The sequence below is a fragment of the Notechis scutatus genome, chromosome 5 (genome assembly GCF_049901735.1).
Source record: "Notechis scutatus isolate UNSWTSFEM ecotype Mainland chromosome 5, rNotScu1.2, whole genome shotgun sequence".
NCBI lineage: Eukaryota > Metazoa > Chordata > Lepidosauria > Squamata > Elapidae > Notechis > Notechis scutatus.
This window is the reverse complement of record NC_142013.1, coordinates 84088804-84110097: the sequence shown is the minus strand read 5'-3', so window position 1 is coordinate 84110097 and position 21294 is coordinate 84088804.

Below are 21294 nucleotides of genomic sequence, written 5' to 3'. Positions count from 1 at the left end.
TCCAGGCAATCACCAAAAGTCAACACTGATTTAAAAGCACACACACTTACAAATATCTGAACATAATTATGAACAATAAAACACTATGATTTATAAAAGACCGTTGTCCTCTACCATCAACCAATAATACCTCAGATTTTGCTATATCTTCTTTGTGCTTTGTGACCCACACATCAATTTTGCCTTTTCTTTTTTTTTGAGAACTGATGTCAGAGAGACTAGAAGCTCTGCCTAAATATATATTCTACACAGCTCACCTTCCAAAAAGACATGAGCCCCGCATGGGTATGTCTATGTTTGCTCCTCACACCACATTCTAGCAAGCAGAAAAGCCAGTTACAGCAAGTTAAGAATGGGATAATGAGCAACAACTGGAATTCTGTCAATGCCTAAATTATGTTAGGGACTATGGGATGGAAAAGAGATTAATCTTGCCCAAATTGGAAATATTAGCCATGCTAACCCCAGAATAAGAATCTCTTAAACCATATTATTCTCTGTACTGGATTCCTACAGAGAAACTTGTTTGGTTAAACTGTAAAGGCTTTCAGAAAAATGTTTTTTTTTCTCCTCTTACATCATATGGCAGCTCATGCTACAGGCACACCTAGTTGACAAGATATGCATTATTTTGAAAGAAATGGACAGTACCTTTCATGACTAGAATAATAAAGGGGATTAATGACTTAATACAAAGTCTTCCTGTAATGCAGTACCTTCCCATCATTTCTCGTGACCACTTCAGCTGTGAAGTCTAGGAACTGGAGCCGCAACTCATCTGGAACTGCTAGACAGCTCCAAAATATAGAACTTTTGATGGGCAAGGATTTGAGAACAATCACTTATAATTCAAGCTGTGTGTGTGTTTTTTTTAAAAAAAAGATCTTTTGTGCATTGCACCGATTAATTACTTCTCCCCCCTCTCCAGTGAATTTAGCTCCAAATCATCATCTCTGCAGCTATTTTAATGTGATCACATTTGGAATTCTAAAGCAATATGAAATCTGCATTGTTTTGTTTTGGGGGAGAAAGGCAGACCTGCCTTCTCCTAAAGATATCATCTTGTGAATGAATTAAAAGCCAATCACTTGTATAAAACTAGGGAGATGAGCAGGCATTATTGTCACTGTGATGATAAAAGACAACTTTAGTGAGACAAATAATTTTTTATGTAAGTCAGGGGATCTTTTTAACCAAACTATCTTGCTGTCCATCTCATTTTGATTTTCTACACACTCAGGCAGCAGACTCATGAAAGTCTAAAATGAGAAATCTGAAAAAAGATAAATGTTCCCCCCTCCCTCCACAACACATTCACTTTGCATGTCAATGACGTTGATTGCAAAGGGCAAAATTAATAACATTTTTCAGTGCTAAATGGACACTTGTTTTTCTTGCTTATCTTGAATATGGTGTATCAAGTTATACATAACATGTTTTGGTACTTTTCCACATCTTATAGGGAAATATTGATTCTGTGCTGCAGCTGGATAGATTATGATTTGATATGGGAGAAAAATCTGAAATGCTCCAAAGATTCTCATGAGCAGTTTAGGTTTTGCTGCAAGGATGCTGGGACATCTTTTCTATTTTTCTTTGAATATAAGTTTTAAGGTTCACTAGATGTTATTTTCCCCATTCAATTAGAATTTTGACATTTTCGTCACTGTTTCTTTGCGACATATTGTTGAGGATGTCACATTTTTGAGGTTTTATTAAGGAGTGAAACCAGATAAAACAAACTTGATACTTCTTAATGGAATGGGATCATATGATAAGACACTGTATAAACTTGGGCTAAGTTATAACAGGGAAGATTTTTTTTTTTCTATCAAGGCATGGTTGTGATACAGGAAGCGTTAACCAAGGACTGTAGCAAACAGAACCAGAGATGGACAGGGATGGAGAATATATCTCTTGTAGCTCTTATTTGGTACTGCCACATAGTGGTCACTTCTCCAACGCCCACCCACCCTGCATTGTTCCACTTTGTTTCTCACATATCTGTATATCTACAAGTGAAATGGCAAAAATCCTCTTCCCTGAGATGATTCAGTCCAAGAAAAAGAAACATATATACAAAGGGTTGATTTTGAAAGATCAGGCAGCTAAGTTCATGTCAAGGACTGGTTTTGAAAACATTACACTTATGTATTGTTTTCTTAGCTCAATCTGAACTGAAGGAATGGCTTGCACCTTAATAAATATCCTGTGTAAGATCTCAAAGTGGTTGCAGATGGTATACAAAACCATAGCAGTCTGCAAACTAGAGAGATCCTTACAAATTAGAGGAATGAAAAGAAAATATTTCAGTTGCTTCATTTCCTAAGTTCTGAACACATCCATTCCTAAACTTTGTCTCTGGTCTGTGATGTATTAGTAGCTTGTACACACACAGTCAATAAAGTATGAAGGTATCCACATTCCAGTTTCTTTATATTATTTTAATAATATAGCAAAATTTATAAATGGCAGGTCAAAACAGGTAAAAAGAGATATGGGAAACATTCTCTCTCTCTCTCTCTCTCTCTCTCTCTCTCTCTCTCTCTCTCTCTCTCTCTCATAACAAGTTGTTCACAGTAAGGAGCTCAAAAAGTAAAAAATGAAAGACACGGAATAAGTTAATGGAATAAGGAACTTGTTCAAATCCATTTCCACTACTACTCTTTTAACCCGGGTCTGGGTGGCATAATTACTATTAGGAAAACAAAGTAACCTAACCTGAACTTTATTTTACAGACAGAAGGAATCTGTATGCTTTGTGAGCAGCGTAGAATAAAACTGAACTTGACACTACTGTATGGCAAATGAGAGAGAAGTTGAACTTTGCCATACAGCAAAGTTGCACATTGGGAGTAAACAAAATTCAGGAAATATTTTACCTGTCAGACTAGATGTTGGGCAATGAGAACATCCACAAAATTTTGCAGTGCAAAGTGATTCAGAGGGCTAACCAGCCAGGAGGTCTTTCAGGTTATTTCAACTTCTTTCCTTATTTTATTCATTTCCCCATGTCCATTCTGGGAAAATGAATTCTGTAACATTCTGTTGCAATCTGTCCCCATTAGGCTATTTGGAAAACAGTTCTTCAACTCTAAAGTATTTTAAATTGGCTATTTTAAGATGTTTTAACTTCAAGTACTAGAATTCAGTTGAACTGAAGTCCAGACATTCTAAAGTTGCCAAGTTTGAAAAACACAGTTCTATTCTGGTTATTTGTTACTTTGGCAAGCTTAAGATCCTTCCAAAGATGCAAATAATTCACTCTTTTTTTTTCAATAGGCCTGTTTTGCTGCATACCCTCATCATCTGAATTTGCTAAAGTATCTTTGATTAGGACACTGTACATAGACAGGAAGTAGAAACACATTCAGGATGGACTTGAAATAGCAGTTAATCTGCACATGACTCTAAACAGATTCGTAATTGTATTCTTATTTTAGAACATCAGCCAGCAATTGCTACCTTCCCATCTTCCCATAGCCATGAGGCATTCTGTTATGCTGATTAAAATTTTGCAGTCTTAATTAAAAGTGCTTGGCAGAAATTCCTATTGATTTCTGTGCCTTTACCCATCCCACCAACTGTTATCATGAAGTGCTTTGTACCAGGGGTGGGATGCTATCGGTTCTGCCCGGTTCTAAAGAACCGGTAGCTCTGAAGAGCAGCAGACACTGAACGGGTTCTGTGTTTGTTGCTGTTTGGCCCATCTGCCCACCCGGGCTCTTACCTGTCCTTTATTTCCTGCTTTTTCAACCTCAATTGCTTTGCGTGGCACAGCTGAGGTTGAAAAAGCAGGAAAAAAGAGGCTTTTCAAACACTGCATACCTGCGTGCAACGCTTTTCAGTTGTCCAGGTGGCCCAGCTTAAGGTTTTTCTACACGCGCATGCAGCATGTAAAATCATTTTATGACTAAATTTGAAATGTAATCACCAAACCGGTACTAACACCGGTTGAATTCCACCCTTGCTTTTTACCTCAGTTGAGGCCAACCATAACTTCAATAATACACTGCAAAGAGTCCTCAATTCCTTTTCTCATATAAAGATACCTCATTTTACTGCTAAATTTAGCAGCTCAGTTACAGGTTAATCAAATAAGATTATTAAATCTGAGCAGCTCAGATTTTCCATGGAAGTTCATTCAATTCTTTGTTATGTTTTGACCTACTGGGTTCATATGAAATTTTACCTGAATCTGTAGCAGAAGAGTCACATAATATTCCTAGATCAGCAATGCCTGGCTTAGAAATGTCATATTACTCTGTTCAAACAGCCTCCTCTTCTAGGACCAAGTCTTATGACACAATAGAGGAGTGAATTTAGGTAATTTAGCAAAATAGCGTTTGCAAATTTGAACTAGAAACTGGCTGTCCATGGTGCTGATTGATCGTGTCCTGATGTTACCTAGGAATCTCCTCTTCATCTACCTTCAGATGTCTTTATACTTTAAAAATATCTTCTTTTAAATTCCATTTATATTAATGAAATAATTATATTATTAACTCAAAGATGTAGGTCACTGCCCATGTGGAATTTTTAAAGATACAAAACAAAGACAGAAGGCAGCGGCAGCCCCTTTGAAGACCGAGAGAAAGGAAGAAGGCTGGACCAGGATCTATCGGCTGCTGTGTAAATCTGTCATTCAGCTGCATAGCCTGAAGGACACCTGGCTCATATTATAGCTGGAAAATTCAGAGCAAAACTTTGATTTTAAAATATACGTGTCCTCCTAGAATATACCCTATTATCCAAATTAGGATAATACTTTTATTGTAGCTGCTCCGGATTTTCCCAGCACAGCCTGTGCAAAATTTTGATTTTTTTCTTCATATCAGTTCATCAGACTGTATGTTCCAAAGATACCAAAAGCTTGCACTCTTTTGTGAACTTGGAGTTGGCTAATAAAAAAAATCCTGGTATAGATTTGTGATCCTTTTTTCTTACAGCCAGCAAAACTACTTTTCTTTTTTTATTTCACTGTATTATGTATTCTTGAGCTGTCCCAGTTACCGTTATCTTCACAGCCTACTATAATCCAAAATTTATGATGGTAGTTTTCTATGCAGATTTCCTGTGTACTCCTGCCATCAATTATACATGGATGTAAATCTCATTGTCTCAATAGAATCTGTTCCTAAGGGAGAACTTCAGCCTTCATAACATAATAACACAATGTAAGATGTGATGTGAGATGTGATATATCATATAAACCATGGACACATATTTTTAAAATTATTGTCCTAAAATGTACTGATAATACAGCTTCAAGAGGGAATTTTATCTAAAACATTTTATTATTACTTACCTTACCTCTTTTCCTCTGGCTTCCATTTTTAGGAACTCACAGGCATATTTTAAAGCAGATCTATCAAAATTCATAGAATCAGTTAATTGTGAATCTATTCTAAATATGACTAAAATTTGGAGTCAGTTCATTAATAAAAATATCAATTAAGATTTGAATTATCTATCTTTCTCTCTGTGCCTCAACTAGACAAAATGCACATCCTCACATGCACCAATTTGTTTCCATTTTAAAAATATGATTTATTTACTATCAATATATCTTCATTCTTTCTTAAGAAAGAAAGAATTGTGCTGAAATAAAGACTAATTGTAATGAAATACAGGACTGGTGATGAGATAAGATGTCACCAGGCTTTTTAACATCACAACCATCATCATCATCATAATTTAAAGTTAAGTCTACCACAGGTTGATTTGATTAAGGTAAACAAGAGAAAAATGATTTTGGACATGTTCTATTGTAAGATATGGGAGAGGTTAATTGTTTGAGTTATCAAAGCCTAGTGAAAAACTATGAGATATAAACTTCCAAAGTGCAATATAGGCTCATTTTTAAGTGCTTATCCCTAATTAGGCTTAATTCCTGAAAAATAGAATTGCAGCATAAACTTATAAACAACTTACATGCTTTTTCAGAAGTGAACTTCAGATAGGTATCTGTGTAAAGGGTGAAGATAAAAGAGATGATGATACATGCCTCACAAGATGATCATGTGAATGACACAACTTTCATACTTGTATTAGATAACAGGATTCAAAGTATGTATTGGTGACACTTTCATTAAGATTCTATTGCATATTTGCAATAATTGTGACACCATTGGGGCTTCTAAAGATACCATTGGGTTCCCAAAAATTGCAGAGTTGAAATTCTAAAAGTCATTTGGATAGATACAATAAATCACCTGCTGCACATGCTGAAGGAAATCCTATTTTGATAACACTCGGTGTTTGCTATTATTATTTTAATTAATATAAATTTTCTTCATCTTTTTAAAGACTTTTTTTCAGATGCATTTTTTAATTTTGTGATTTTTCTTTCTTTGTTATGCTTTCTACATCAATAGAGCTAACCCAATGCAGGATTATATTTATTTAAATATATTGTAGAATAGAATGACCTTAACCCGTCTTGTTTTATTTGTTTATTAAAATTATATTCCACATTTCACAAAGGAGTTCTGGGTGGGATACATGCTGCTTGCTCCTTCTATTTCCCCAATAATAACAATCCAAACTTAAGCATTATACCACGGTGGTTGTCTTTGGCAGTATTTCCCAAGCATATTCATATCAATTGATTCCAAAGAAGTTATTCATAGGATTGAAGTCTGTCTTTCCAGAAGAGGCTATATCCCTGTATCAGAGGTGGTATTCAGCAGGTTCTGACCAGTTCTGGAGAACCGGTAACGGAAATTTTGGATAGTCCAGAGAACCGGCAAATACCACCTCTGACTGGAGATTTTACAGAATCCTTTCCCGCCACGTCCACCAAGCCACGCCCACAGAACCGGTAGTAAAAAAAATTGAATCCCACCACTGCCCTGTATACATCTAAGGTAGAGGGGATTCACATATCACACTGTCCTGGTTTTTTTAAAGTGTATTTTTGCGCAAGCCACAATTGGCCCTTCCTCATTTCAGCCATAAATTGTTGTTTACAAGCTCAAATGGCTCAGAAATAACCTCGGTACATCATGGCTTAGACAGAATACCGACCTAAGTGACTTAACTGTAAAAGAAGCGGCAGTTTCCATTTCTTTCAGTGCATTGTAGTTTCATGGGGAATATTGGTAGGATGAGAATGTTTAATTAAAACCATGAGGATTTCGCTTGAAGGTAATTGTGTTTTGATATTCCCAGATGTGCCTGAAATCACTCAGATTGTTAACCAAGTTTCAGTGTTTTAAATGAGGTTTTGTTAAATTGAATGCTGAGGCTGCACTTTCCTATCCAGCTCAGATATAGGTGGCTTTAAATAAGTGAAAGTAAATTTTTACCGATTTTGATAAATGCAAAATGATTCTTGAAGCTTGAGGACAGTTATTATTAGATATAGAATTCTAATTTGCCTTGTCACTAAAGACTCAGACTGCATACAGAGATAAAAAGGGAAAGACTAATAAAATAAAAATAAAAAAAAAATAAAAAAATAAAAGAGGAAAGACTTCAAAAATCAAAAATCCTAACCCACCGAATCACAGTTATGGAATCACAGTTATGGTTTAAAAAGCCTTATTTTTCTCTGGCTACTAAATGTTTTAAGTAATGTTCAAAGACATTCAGGTCTGGGTTGGATGGATTTTCAGAGAGGTTATAATATAATAACTAAATATAGTTGAGCCAGTGTTTTTTTTATACATTATCTTTTCTGACAGGAAAGGGCTTGGCTTCAAAAGTTCTTTTGGGGAATAAGGCTAGTAAAGAATTGCATCATTTCCTGTATACTTATTGTTGCCACTACTCAATTTTCAGGCTTTAAACTTGGAAAGGAAGACTTCCCAAATCCCTAGGTTTTATACAGAGGAAAAGACCAATTATCAGTTGAATTTCCTAGGAGCTGGTTTATATACTGCACTAATGTAGTTTGTTTACCTGGGGTTTAGTAAATAAACCAGAATTGGCTGAATTCACACAACTTGCTAAACCACGCAAACCAGATTAGGTTTTCATGCAAAGTATATATCCAGTATGTCACCTCCTATTTCTTCCCATGTTTGCCCTTCGATAAAATATGAACATGAACAAGCATTCTGGCAGATAGGAGACAAATCCTTGGCTCATCAAAGAGATCAATTCTCCCTACGCAGAAATGAAGCAAGTTTACTGTCTAAATAATCCAAACCACATGGCCTTAAAGAAAATCTCCCAAACATATGCAGATGAATAAGGCATTCATGATCAGATGACAAAGAGCAGGGAGAACATGCGGGCAAAATTTAAGGTGAGACTTAACATAAAGAACAGAATTCCCAAAGAGGCAACATTTCAATACCCGTAGTAGATGGTAGAGCAACCCATGGGGTCTTAGGTGGAGATAAGAGATATAAATAAGATGGAAAAGATTTACAAGTTATCAGCTCACTCAAGGATATTGTATAAGAAATTGGGCAAATGTAGGAGTATTTATAGTCTCTTTCCTATAAAAACAAGAGAAAAGAGGAAAGAGCTGAAATTCATCCAAGAGAAAGCTGACTCATGCAAGCCTAGATAAACCAAAACATTTTCAGATGGTGGCATAAGTCATCCAGCCTTTAGGATGTATATATTTCCCTGGTCACATTGTTCCATCAGGTGATATTTTATTAGTACTTGTCTTGCTCTTTCTAACTCATATTGTGATATTCCATGTGCTGCAAACAAACTGTTTTTGAAACTATGGGTGAGGAGGCATCCAGGAGAGAGATATGGAGCTAATGTACCAAAGTAGGTCAGTATCACTACATCTTGTGTCAGAATTCAACTTGCCTCACACTTTGAGGTGCTTTCTTGCTTTGCTCTTATTACAAGATAGATCTCTAACACTTCGTTTTCCATATAAAGAGGCAAATGCTTTTGGAGGGTGGTGTGTTTGCACTAACCATTATTGGGCGGTTTTGAAGTTTATTTGAACAGTCCTATTGGTGGCAGTATTTCAGACATCTGTATCTGCCTATTTCAGCTTTAAGTTTTATTGCCATTGATCAAAGAAGTTGCAGAGCTTGATGTTGATGGGCGATGCAGTGCCAGAGCTCTGATTTTGAAACAGCTCAGCTGGTTGTATTTGCAGTGAAAAGAGCTCTTCTGCCATGCCTAGATGAACCATGGAACCAGACAAGGGACTGGGTCAAGTGACCTACTGTAGACTAAACAGAGATAAATAATTCAGATTCTCATTATAACTAGAGGGTGCCATTCTCAAACAGAGTTGAGTGCCTGCTCTTATAGGAACTGGTATACGAGGCTATGTCTGAAAGCCCAATTATGTAATTGGGCATTGATATTAACCTGAAATCAAAGGCAAGAATTATGCATTTTCTTTGGCAATAGCTGAATTCATACCATATTGTTTGGTCCTCCTGGGCATTTTAATAATCGTGTAATAGAAATGTTGGACTGCCTGAAATGCTCTTTGTATTACTCTCTGAAAAGGTCTTAACAGAATGTCTTTAGCAGACAGGTTTGGAAGAACATATCATAGGAGGAAAAAAGAAAAGCACATTTTCTTTCTTTCAATTGTAGTAATATGGGAGTGTTTCATTAGCTTAGCTGGCAATGATGTGACATTATGTTTAAAAAGCAATACAATTAATAACAACGAGAAGGCTGGGATTTGCTCACATACATAGCTGAAGGAGCTGAGCAAGATGCCAGACCAATTAAGGAGCTGCAAAGCATTGCTGTTTTTTTGAAATACTCTTCTTCATTTGTTCACTGAATAGAGATACACTCCCACTTTAGCCCAGCTATTGCTTAGATGCCAATAGATTATTTGTCTCTGGTTATTTGATTATTTGTCTTTGCACAGCTGTGGATACAAGCTATCCCTGTAAAAATGTTTAGAGTTAAGGTGCCATGTTACCCACAGTTATGTTTTGTTTAATCACACTGAAAGTGTTGAGGTCCATACATATTGAAGCTCCTGGGTTTACTGTAATACTCCCATAAAACTGTGATGCAATTTTTCCATTTGCTCAAGGGATTTTGAACTGGCAGTGCCTGGAGAAAGTTGGTTTTCCTTTTTCTAAGGCGTGCTTTTTCTTCCTAACCTCTGTCACTCAGTTATGCTGCTTCAATTATATTATGAATGTGTGTGTATAGGAGGGGGGAGAGAGAGACACACACACAGAGAGGACAGACAGTGATAGAGAGCAAGAGATGGATAGCAAACCAATTACAAAGGAATAATTTTGTTTTTCTGGCTTACATTTAGTTTTTTAACCATTTTACTTGCATTTTGGCCTCACTATCTTGCCTTTCTGCAAAAGGGGAATTTAGTGATAGGCTGCAACCATTACACCATACTGCTAGTTTGTAAATGAGATGCAAACTAAAACAAATTTCCAGTTGTATTCAGTGTTTTAAATGTATGTATAGCGCTATTATTCTCTCTCTCTCTCTGTGTGTGTACTGTACATATATATGTATACATACACACTATTAAAATTATTGTGTCTGTAATGTTTAACAGGGCAAAACAGCACATCATAGGGCCAAACTTTATCAACCAAGGTATGGATTAATGGATTAATTTACACAATGCCAGAACCCATTGCTCTAGTGGGAATGAAATGTTTGAAAATTCTTGCCCTTTCAGCGCTTTTCAGCACCACTGCCATGCTGCCAAGGTATGCAAGCAAAATCATTTTTAGTACTCTCTGATAACTTCCCAGAAGTCAGTGTGGGTACCTGGGAAGCTTACAGTCAATGGGGATCACATAAGCATGATTGATGGCGGCAAGATTAGATAAGGAAATGTATCTGAAAAAATGATCCAAAGTTATGGATAGGTGTGTGCGTGTATGTGTGTGTATGCACGCATATTCTTTCAGTGTTTTTTTTTAAATTAACCAGTTATTTCATGGTGTAAGTATTTGGGAAATATTTCACTGAACTAATTGGAGTGGGGATGACTTTCCCTACTAGCAAATTTCTTCTGTCCTAAGATGCAAATGACCAGCTATCGGCAAGGAATATAAATCCGTCAGAACTGGGGAAGCTTCTTGGATGAGAAGTGAAATGTCTGCAAAGAAAAAACAAACAAACCAAAAGTCCAGTTGCTTCCTGAAAAAGCACCTTTGGCATGACAACCGTGACCTGGATGACTGAGAATCTCTATAGACTTCTATCCTAGAGTTTTCTCTCCACCTTAAAAAGAAAAATGTATTCGAGACTACTTTTATTCAAGTGAAATCTTCAAGTGGGAAATGTTAAGACTCTCACCTAAGCATAACTCTGGGAAAACAGGGGAGGTGGGGGAGAGGGAGGGAAGGTAGAGCAACCACATTATTGTAAAAAAAAAAAAAAAGTGAAAATGCAGAAAAAGTAACGTGAAAACTTTTAAGAAATCCTCTTTGTAAAAATATTTCACCTAAGTATCTAGATATACAAAAGAGTGTATTTGATAAAGAAGAAAACTAGGAAAAAAGAGGCAAAGATATATCCAAAAGTATATGCCTAAGAAATATAAAATAATTTAACCAAATCTTACCTGCTTTAATAAGACCTTAAATTTCAGTGAATTTGTGTAGTGTTATGTAGTGGACTTTAAAGAGAACAATCTGACAGAAAATATTTTGGTTTCTTGCTTGGATGATTTTTGGAACGTTCAAAATCTCTGGTTTGGCTTTGGGGTAACCCAAGTTCCCCATGGATTTTAAAGGGACTTCCTTTCAGTAATCCCATTGCAAATAACTTAGCTGGAGTGATAGCTGGAAATCCGTTTTGTTGAAAAAGAGTTGCTCCAGTTATGAAGGCCACCTTCATGGCCACTTGTACTTCCAGAGAGAATATCTTCTTGAAGAAAGTCCACTTGGTCCTTCAGAGGAATAGCAATCTGTCCCAAAGCAGGCTCAAACCTGTTCAACTACACAAATGAGTTCCCTTCTAAATATTACTCCTGCTTTCACCTGTACTCAGATTCACTGAATTATCCAGAGCTGGATAATCCATTATCTTCAATGTTTACATTTTTACGGATTATTTTTGTATGACCATCATGTAAATGGAGTGGTGCAGTGTACAGTGTGTGAAAAGGAACCAAACTGCTAAGTATTTGGACAAAGAGAAAAAGAAAATTATTCTACTTAGGGCATTTATTTTACAGTTCCCTCTCCTGGCTGATAGAAGAAGCAAGCAAGGTTCTTGGAAGCGGGAGGATTAATCCCCAATCCGAGTACTGTTCATAAGTGATTTATTGCAATGGTGTAGATAATAAATTCCTAATCCTAGATTTTCCAGGTTAGTCCTGACAGGGGCTGCCACTTGGTTAATGTTCCACTAGAACAGACCCTTCTGCTGCCGGTCTTGTTATTTCCCAAGCTTTGCGAGAACAGCCCTTCCATGAGCAGCCAAAGCTGCTGTTTAGTCACTGCCTGTATGCAAAGGCACACCTTCCTTCACACAATTAAATAACCCCCAACTCACTGCTCGGAGATTGCAGCCCTGCCAATGTTATGGGAGCAGTCCCCCTCCCCTGCTAAGTGTTATTGACAAATCCATCAAAGGCAGTGATGCATTGGTTTCCACCTTCCCTGGAAGGACACTAGGGCAACAGTGACATGCTGTCACCGTGGTAACTGCTGCTGAAGTGAACCGCCTGTTGGGATAGATGACCTCGGTTGGCAGCATGCCTGGAGATGTAGCAGCCACATGGCAGCCATGCTCCCAAGACCCCAAGGAGCAGCCCAGAGCCCTTGAATTGATTCATTAGGGCCTTAAAGGGTATTGATCCTTCCAATTTGCACACATTTATTATATTGATAGGGGGCTGATTAACATTTTGTGCCAGACCAGTTCGATATGCGCTTGTAACAGCTTTTAATGATTAATTGACTTTTATGATTCCATCTCAGGGCTGTCACAGAGCTGTGAACTGTGGGCCAGCTGGTTCCCAAGCTGCTTCTGAAATGGTGTAGGGCAGTGATTGAATACCTAGGAAATTAGGGTCCTCGGTGTCTCATTTTATGACAGATAAATGCTATGACATTTAATGTAGACCTTAATTTAGAATAGAACGAAGCTGATCGTTCTGCAATTTAATCATAAACAGGTAAATATCAGAACTTGTTTAGCATTTTACAAGTTAAGTAGACAGATGACAGCAACAAAGCATAGGATAGGGAAGCTGAAACAGCAGAGGTGAAAGAAGCTAAAAAAAGGACCATCATGACTCTCATTTTAATCCTGGCGGTCATGAGCAAGTCGATAATGAAAAAAGCTACTTTAGAGGTCAAGTTTCTAGAAGGAACTCTCTTCTGTACTTTGCTGTGTTAGTTGCACAGCGAGGGACTATCAGGAATGGAGAGATGTGCCATTCACAACCACATGTCATCAATCTGTTATCTTCAACCCAACCAAAAATTCTTACTGTATGGGGAACGAGGGGAAGAGAATACATTTGCAAATGAAAGTAACATTTTGTTAGGTGCCATTTAATATGCTTGGGTGCCACATATCTAATTATGCTCAGGGATGTTGGAGGAATTAAATCTTTATGAATACTGATACAGAGGGACCAGATCCATGCATCCCAAATGATGTCTGGAACAGAACCCTATAGTTTGCAGACTTTCTAAATGTTCCAATGCACTCCTGGCTCATCATACATTATCAAAATGCATTTAGAATTATCTCCTGACAGAAATAAGTTAAGAATATTTAAATTAAATGTGAATTTTCATGAGGATTTTTCAGAGTTGCAGAGTTGTCATCACCAGCTGAAATATTCAGTGGAATAATTCTACAGAAATTTAAAAGAACGAAGGGGGTGGAGGAAAGGGGGAAAATAAGGATTAAGGAAATCAAGTATAGTTGCTTTAGAATACCTCCATCGCACAGAAATGGTTTTAACAAGGAAGATTTGAAGGAAGCATATGGGTGGAGATACGCTTTACCGTGCAATTCCACATGCCAACTCAAGAATTAGTTCATTGGGTTCAGTAGGATTACTTCTCCCTAAAAGGGCATATACAATTGCCATTGCATGAACCTATATTTAGAAAACTTCTTTGAATCAATGATTCCTCTTATTGTGCACCGTCTTTTCCATCCTTTTTTTTCATTATAACAAAATGTTGGGTGAGGAAAGCAAGAAAAATCTTTCTTTAGGTTTTCATTCTGCGCAGTACATATGCCATGCTGTATATAACTTGATATGTTCTCCCTTTCACCCCTCTCTCTCTCTGAGAGAGAGAGAGAGAGAGAGAGAGAGAGAGAGAGAGAGAATAGTAAGGTATAGATATTCACTGTACAGAATGAAAGCCTAAAATAAGATTTTTCTTAATTTCTATTTTCTTGCTCTCTTCCACTAACTCTCTCAATAGATAAATAGACATATCGTATTTTTCAGTGTATAAGATGCACTTCCCCACCAGTGGTGGTATTCAGCAGGATCTAACCACTTCTGGAGAACCGGTAGCAAAAATTTTGAATAGTTCGGAGAACCAGTAAATCCCACCTCTGATTGGAGATTTTACAGTATCCTTCCCCTGCCACGCCCACTAAGCCATGTCCACAGAACCGGTAGTAAAAAAAAATTGAATCCCACCACTGTTCCCCACCCAAAAAAGTGGGTGGAAATGTCTGTGCATCTTATACAGCAAATGTTGCTGAAGTTCCACCCACCTGCCAGCCCCACCCTTTGGCCTCTGCCTCCCATCAATTTTCCTCCTTGCAGCAAACAGCAAACAGCCTGGTCAGCTTCAGCACAGCCTGATTTAGCACAAGCAGCTGGTTGTCGGTTGGATCGGCCTCCTGATGATCAGTTGTTTTAGGCTGCAGGGTTCGCCATCGTCTATTGGCGCCTTGGCGTGCCCCATTATATATACACATACATATACATATACATATACATCCTGCAGAATCAGGAAAAACTATTTATGGATGGATAGAATTTCTCTATGCATTAAAGTATTTTATTCAACCCAGGAGCATTTGAAAGAATGTTTTAAGCAATGGAAAATTACACTGCAACCAACAGTCTATGCAGAAAAACCAAATACATGCCTGGATAGTAGGGCAAACTGCCAAATTAAATTTTGCCTCTATCAAAAGAACAGTATTTAGAGCTGGTGATGGTAACAATTTTTTTTGTTGCCATTGAAGTGATTGTCTGGGTGAACTGCCATCCTGGCTAACATTTCTTTTTTCACGTATTTCTGCAATTTATTTATATCCAATACTCTACACAAGTAAAATATGCAAGTAAAATAGGAAGAATGAAAAGACCCTGTTTCCCAGCCCCCTATATTGACAGTCATCTGTAGTATCTTTAGGAACTCTGTGCCAAATCATGATATGTCATAGGTAGGTGTAGCAGTGTATCTTCTGCCCCTCCAGTGTTTTCTAGGGATACCATATTTGAACTACAAAAATCTAGATGGTCAACCTCTAGATGGCAGCAAACAGCTAGATTTTTCTGCATCTTTTCCCTATCATCTGGTTCTATGAATTTTTGTACTCCAGATGTGGTAGCATCCTTGCCCTTCCTCTTTGCCCATTGCCAGCTTTACAAATCAGATTCATACTGTAGAAACAGCAGGGCTGCTGCAATGACTTCAATGTCATTTCTCTTTGGCAATCTTCTCATCTCCACCATTCTCTTATTATTAGATTATTTTTTATTTGCTCCTCCTGTGGGGACTTAAGATTTAATTGGAAAGTGAAGTTGGGTGGGAAAGAATAAGGAAAGCCACTGAAATTTACAAGGGATCTTTGGGTTGTTTAGAAATTTTATATTTTTATGTTCTAAACCAGCCTTTTAATGTGGTGAGAGGCATGTGGCGTAGTGTTTGTGTGCAGCTGAGAAAGGGATATCGGTTCGCAGAAGAGATAGAGTTCTGTGGCATTGTTTTCTTCTTTCCCTTATCTTTTAAATGGAAGGTTCATTGAAACGTTTTTATATTATTCTTTTAAGCATTGTTTTAGCATATATTTTTATGGTTTTTAATTGTAAATTTCCTCAGGATGTTTCACTATATAAAACAGGGGTCCCCAACCACTGGTCCGCGGACCGGTACCGGTCCGTGGAACAAATCCTACCGGGCCGCTGGTTTGCTGGGCGCCGCCATCTTGTTTTGATGAAAAAAACAAACTTTTTCATCAAAACAAGATGGCGGCGCCCAGCTGATGCCGGTACCGGGCCGCAGCATAAAAAAGCTTGGGGACCACTGATATAAAACACAGTGTATACGGTGTTCCATAATAAATATTCTCATATTTTAATTTTTTTAAAGGAAGGATAAAAAAAAAAGATCTTGGAATTGATTTCTCACTGAGAAGACAAATCCTGTGGTTTGATTAAATTTGGCCTGTGAATTAATTTAATTATTACTTTTAATTAATCTAGCTTATGTTCAAGGGAAAACATCAGGGTTGTTGGAATATAATAGTGCTGTTTTAAAGTGTAGAAGTTTACATAACTTTATGTAAAGGTAACAATGTGGAAATCTGTTTCTTTTATCTTTTCTATTCTATTCTTGATAGGGAAGACTGCACTTATCCTGCAGTCAGTAAACTGTATAAATATTATAGTTGAGAAGCTGTGGGAACAGTACGTTGGCTTTTAAGGCCCTGTCTTGATAGTAAGTAGATATGATACAAAGGTGTGATCGTAGCTGAAGTAAAATTTAGCTTTAGTTCAGTTTAGGGCATACTGGTTAAAATGTGCTCAGATTGATGGTCTCCTTGTAAGGATTGACACATATGGTATGACTATAACTACAACTCCCTAAAATGCATTATATGTAAACTTCATCGACTAAAGCCTTAGTGGACAATGGCAGTCAATATATATCTGGTGATAATTTCAGCAAATGAAAGATTAGAACTCAGCATAGAACAGAAGAAAATTGTCAAGAGTATGAATTAATTAATGACAGGAAAGAAAGAAAACTAATTTTGCGATATCTGTGAATCTAGCAATATAACAAATCCAAATCAAAACATGGTCTGATCTGATAGAATAAATTTGAAGGCATGTTTGTAGGGAAGTGACAAAGTAAGTTTAATTACAATTGTAAAGGCTAATCATTCAGGAAATATGAATTACAGTTGGTCCTCAAGACAACAATTGGGACTGCAATGTCCATTGCTAAGTGAGATAGTTGTCCTTGAGCCATGCCTCATTTTACAATCCCTCTTTTTGCTGCAGTGGTTATGCAAACCACCTTACTCAATAAGTGAATCACATGGTTATTAAGTAAATCCAGCTTCCTCCATTGACTTTGTCGGAAACCAGCTGAGAAAGTCGCAAATGGCAATCACATGACCTTGGGATGCTGTAAATATCTGCTGATTGCCAAGCACCCACATTTTAATCATGTGGCCAAGGAGATGCTGCCAAGGTTGTAACTGTGAGGACTTGGATATAAGTCACTTTTTTTCAGTGCTGCCATAACTTTGAATAGTTACTAAATGAATGGTTATGAGTTGAGGATTGTCTGTAGTGTCATCTTGGTTTTTATGAGTATGTATAAAAATAGGATTCCATAGGCTAATAGTCACATGTTACCCTTCAGTGAATGAGAAACACGGGGCAACATGCTGAAGGAATACAACCAATACAATCCAAGGGAAGTATTATTCTGCCAGGCAATATTAACGAATTAGTGGGCTGTATACTGCAAAAGTGATTGGGCTATTCAGAAATCCTAAAATGCATGAGAATGGCAACTGCACCTAGCACAGGAGCCTGCAACCTTAAACACTCAAAGAGCCATTTGGGCCTGTTTCCCAGAGAAAACACCGGGAGCCACAAACCTAGGTGGGCATAGCTAACTGAATGTCACTCCCACACAGTCATATGACATCCCCGCGCCATGCCTACCCAGCTTTTGTGGCTCCCGGTGTTTTCTGTGGGAAATGGATCTCTCCCTCTCTCTCTCTCCCCCTCCCTCCCATTTGTTTTTTGTGTTTTACCTTCTCAGGCCAGGCGAGGAATGACTGGGAGTTGAGGGTGAGGGGTGGGGCCAGCCAGTGGTGGGATCACCCAAGAGACACACACAGCAAAGAGCCGCATGTGGCTCTAGAGCCGCAGGTTGCTGACACCTGACCTAGCACCTTAGGAAAATGTTTGTTTGTGTTTAAGCATAAATACCTATAGCATAGGGATAAATGTAAGTATAAAGCATGATTTATTCAATTGTTTATGACAAAATCTTGAGAGAATTAGTGAAGAATACAAAAGTAATTGGAACAATGTTTTCTGTAATATCAAGAGTGACTTTGGGAAAAAGATATGGAAAGTTGAAAGTAGAACTGCATGAAGAAAAAATAGCAATAGCACTTAGACATATATATCACTTTACGGTGCTTTATAGCCATCTCTAAGTGGTTTACAGAGTCAGCATATTTCCCCCACAATCTGGGTCCTCCATCTTGGAAGGTTGAGTCAACCCTGAGACGGTGAGAATCAAGTTTCCAAACTGCTGGCTGTTGGAAATCAGCAGAATTAGCCTGCAGTACTGCATTCTAACCACTGAGCCACCGTGGATCTTAAAATTAGTCCTGTATGAAAAAGTATTACCAAGTAATTTTTTTCTGCAGAATGAATGGAAAATGGATCTAAGGAAACAGGTTAGCCTAGAATAAAAAGATTTATATGACAGAGTGCATCATAAGTACGAAAAAAGGATATGGTATAATGATGAACTGAAAGACAATACAAATGAGGCAAGGAAAAGATTTTACAAGAGAATGTTTGCTGTAAAAAATGAAGGTAAAACATATTTTATTATGTTTAATGTATTAATAAATAGAAAAGAATACATAGAATAAAGGACATTCAAAAAGAAGAAGGAATGATTAAGATAGAAAAAGCTGAGAAAATACAGAATGATTTTAATGGAAATTTTAAAGATTGCTTTACAGATAGTCCTCGACTTACAACTGTTTGTTTAATGACCATTCAGTTATAACGGCACTGAAAAAAATGACTTATGAGCACTTTTCAAAGTTACGACCTTTGCAGCATTCCTTTGATCATGTGATCAAAATTTGGATGTTTGTTGCAAAAAAAAAGGATAAAGCATATGTTATAATTCATATTTATGACAGTTTCAGTGTCCCAAGGCCATGTGATCACCTTTTCTGACCTTTTGACCAGCAAAGTCAATGGAGAAGCCAGAGACACTTAACAACCAGCTTACTAACTTATCAACTGCAGTGATTCACTTAGCAACTGTGGCAAGAAAGGTTGTAAAATGGGACAAAACTCACTTTACAAATGTCTCACTTAACAACAGAAATTTTGGGCTCAATTGTGGTCATAAGTCGAGGAGTGCCTTTATTAAATGCATGAAGAGTACTAATCAATGAGCTAACAGCAGAGTGAACAGAATTAAAATTATAAATGATAAAATTATCTAAGATAAAACTAAAGTGAGGAAAAGAATACGTATTTTAGAGATTTGTATAGCAAAGATAGTGTCAGCCTTGTGAGGTAGACCAGACAGCCAGATGAACTAATTCTACTTTATTGTAAGGTTTCTATCTTAATCATCCTTTCCTCTTTTTGGATCTCCTTTATTATACATACACGTTAAACCTGTGTTTATTTTTTGCAACAAACTTTCTCTTCTTACCTCATTCATATCATCTTCAGCTGTGAATTGGAAATGAGCAACGCTTCCTAGAGTCAGACACACCTAGCAGAAGAAACTTTTATCTTTTCTTTTTGTATTAACAGAAGCTTGCAAGTCTGAAAGTATATTTTTCCCTCCCCATCCTTTTTACAGCCCAAGAAATAGGTCCCTCCTGAGCAACTTGCCCCTCCCACATTCCTGCTGTGGGCTAAATTACCTTTTATCTGACCACTCCCTCAGCTGTGTCTCTTCTCCCTATCTCCCAAGGTCATTCTTACATTCCTCTGTTCCCATACTATTACGGATAGCAATTTGCTGAAGAACAGATAGCTACTGTATGCTATAAAGTTAATGTCCAAGAAAAAGTAAGGAAATGGAAGTCATAAATGCTGTGAGAAAGTCGAAAAATGGTAAAGCTGCAAGTGCAAATTGAGAAACGATAAAATATGGATGTGGTTTGTGCATAGAAAGGCTGCACATCTTGTTTTTTTCTGTCTGTGTATGTGTGAGACAGAGAGAGAATGCTGACAATTGGAAGAACATCATTATTGTCCTCCTGTACAAATAGACAGGTAGAAAAAGTGAATGTAAAAACTGTAAGGGGATTAGTGTGTCTGGGAAGGTATTTGGCAGAATTCCAATCAAAAGGATATAAGAGGTGACGATGAGAAAACCTGGAACGTACAGTATGGCTTTTAGCCAGACTGGAAATGTGTCAATCAGCAAACTGCTATTCAGAAGGTAACTGAGACATGTATGAACGTGAGAAAGTTTACTGAATGTTTGCTGATTTAGTGAAAACATATGATAAAGCATATGATAAAAGTTGGAATTGTGGATGTTTTGCACAAGTATGGAAGTTGCCAAAGTTTGTTGTTGAACATGATGAGCTGATGGAATGGAAATAAAGTATGGAGAAAAAGGAATTGAATGTTTAGTGAATGGCTCAACACAGAAAGGAATATGACTAGAAAGCCTGATGTCCTCTCAGTTGTTTAATGTACTTATGGCTAAATGTATAAATAATACTTATGATGACATTAGATAGAAGAAGTTTTAAAAACAAGAGGCAGCTTATGGAGTCTGAATACAACCAGGATAGCTGCAACAAAAGATTCAAAAGTATGGGTAAATTTGTTTTAGTTATCTTTTCTTTTCTGTCACATTTTTAATTTCTTTGTCCTACTAATTCTTACTGCTTTTTTGCTCAGTATAACATTGCTTATCCCAGAAGGGAGCAACTTGATGGTTGTGTTTGTCTATATGTTATCTTTTTATATGTCCACTGGCATATAGAACAATGGTTTTAATCAGAGGTAGACAACCAGATGTTTCCCCCAAACCAGAATGAAAGCCTCAGAACCTTTCTTAAAGTTGCTGATGTAGCTTAAGCCAAAATGGCCATGAAACCAGCTGGGTGACCTTGAGCCAGAGACTCTAATTCCCAGGAAACAGGCAAGGAGAAACCACTTTCAAAGCTTGCCAAGACTAACTACTTCATATTTCATAGTGCTGATCAACTGATCCCCAAGTGTACCCGCATTTTTAATAAATCACTAGAGATGTGTCGTGCGTTCTTTCTTGCTTCAAACACTCTACTATCACCCTATTCCCAACGAAACCCTCCATCAAGGAGCTGAATGACTATAGACTGGATGCTCTGACATCTGTAGTTATGAAGACTTTGGAAAGGTTAATGCTG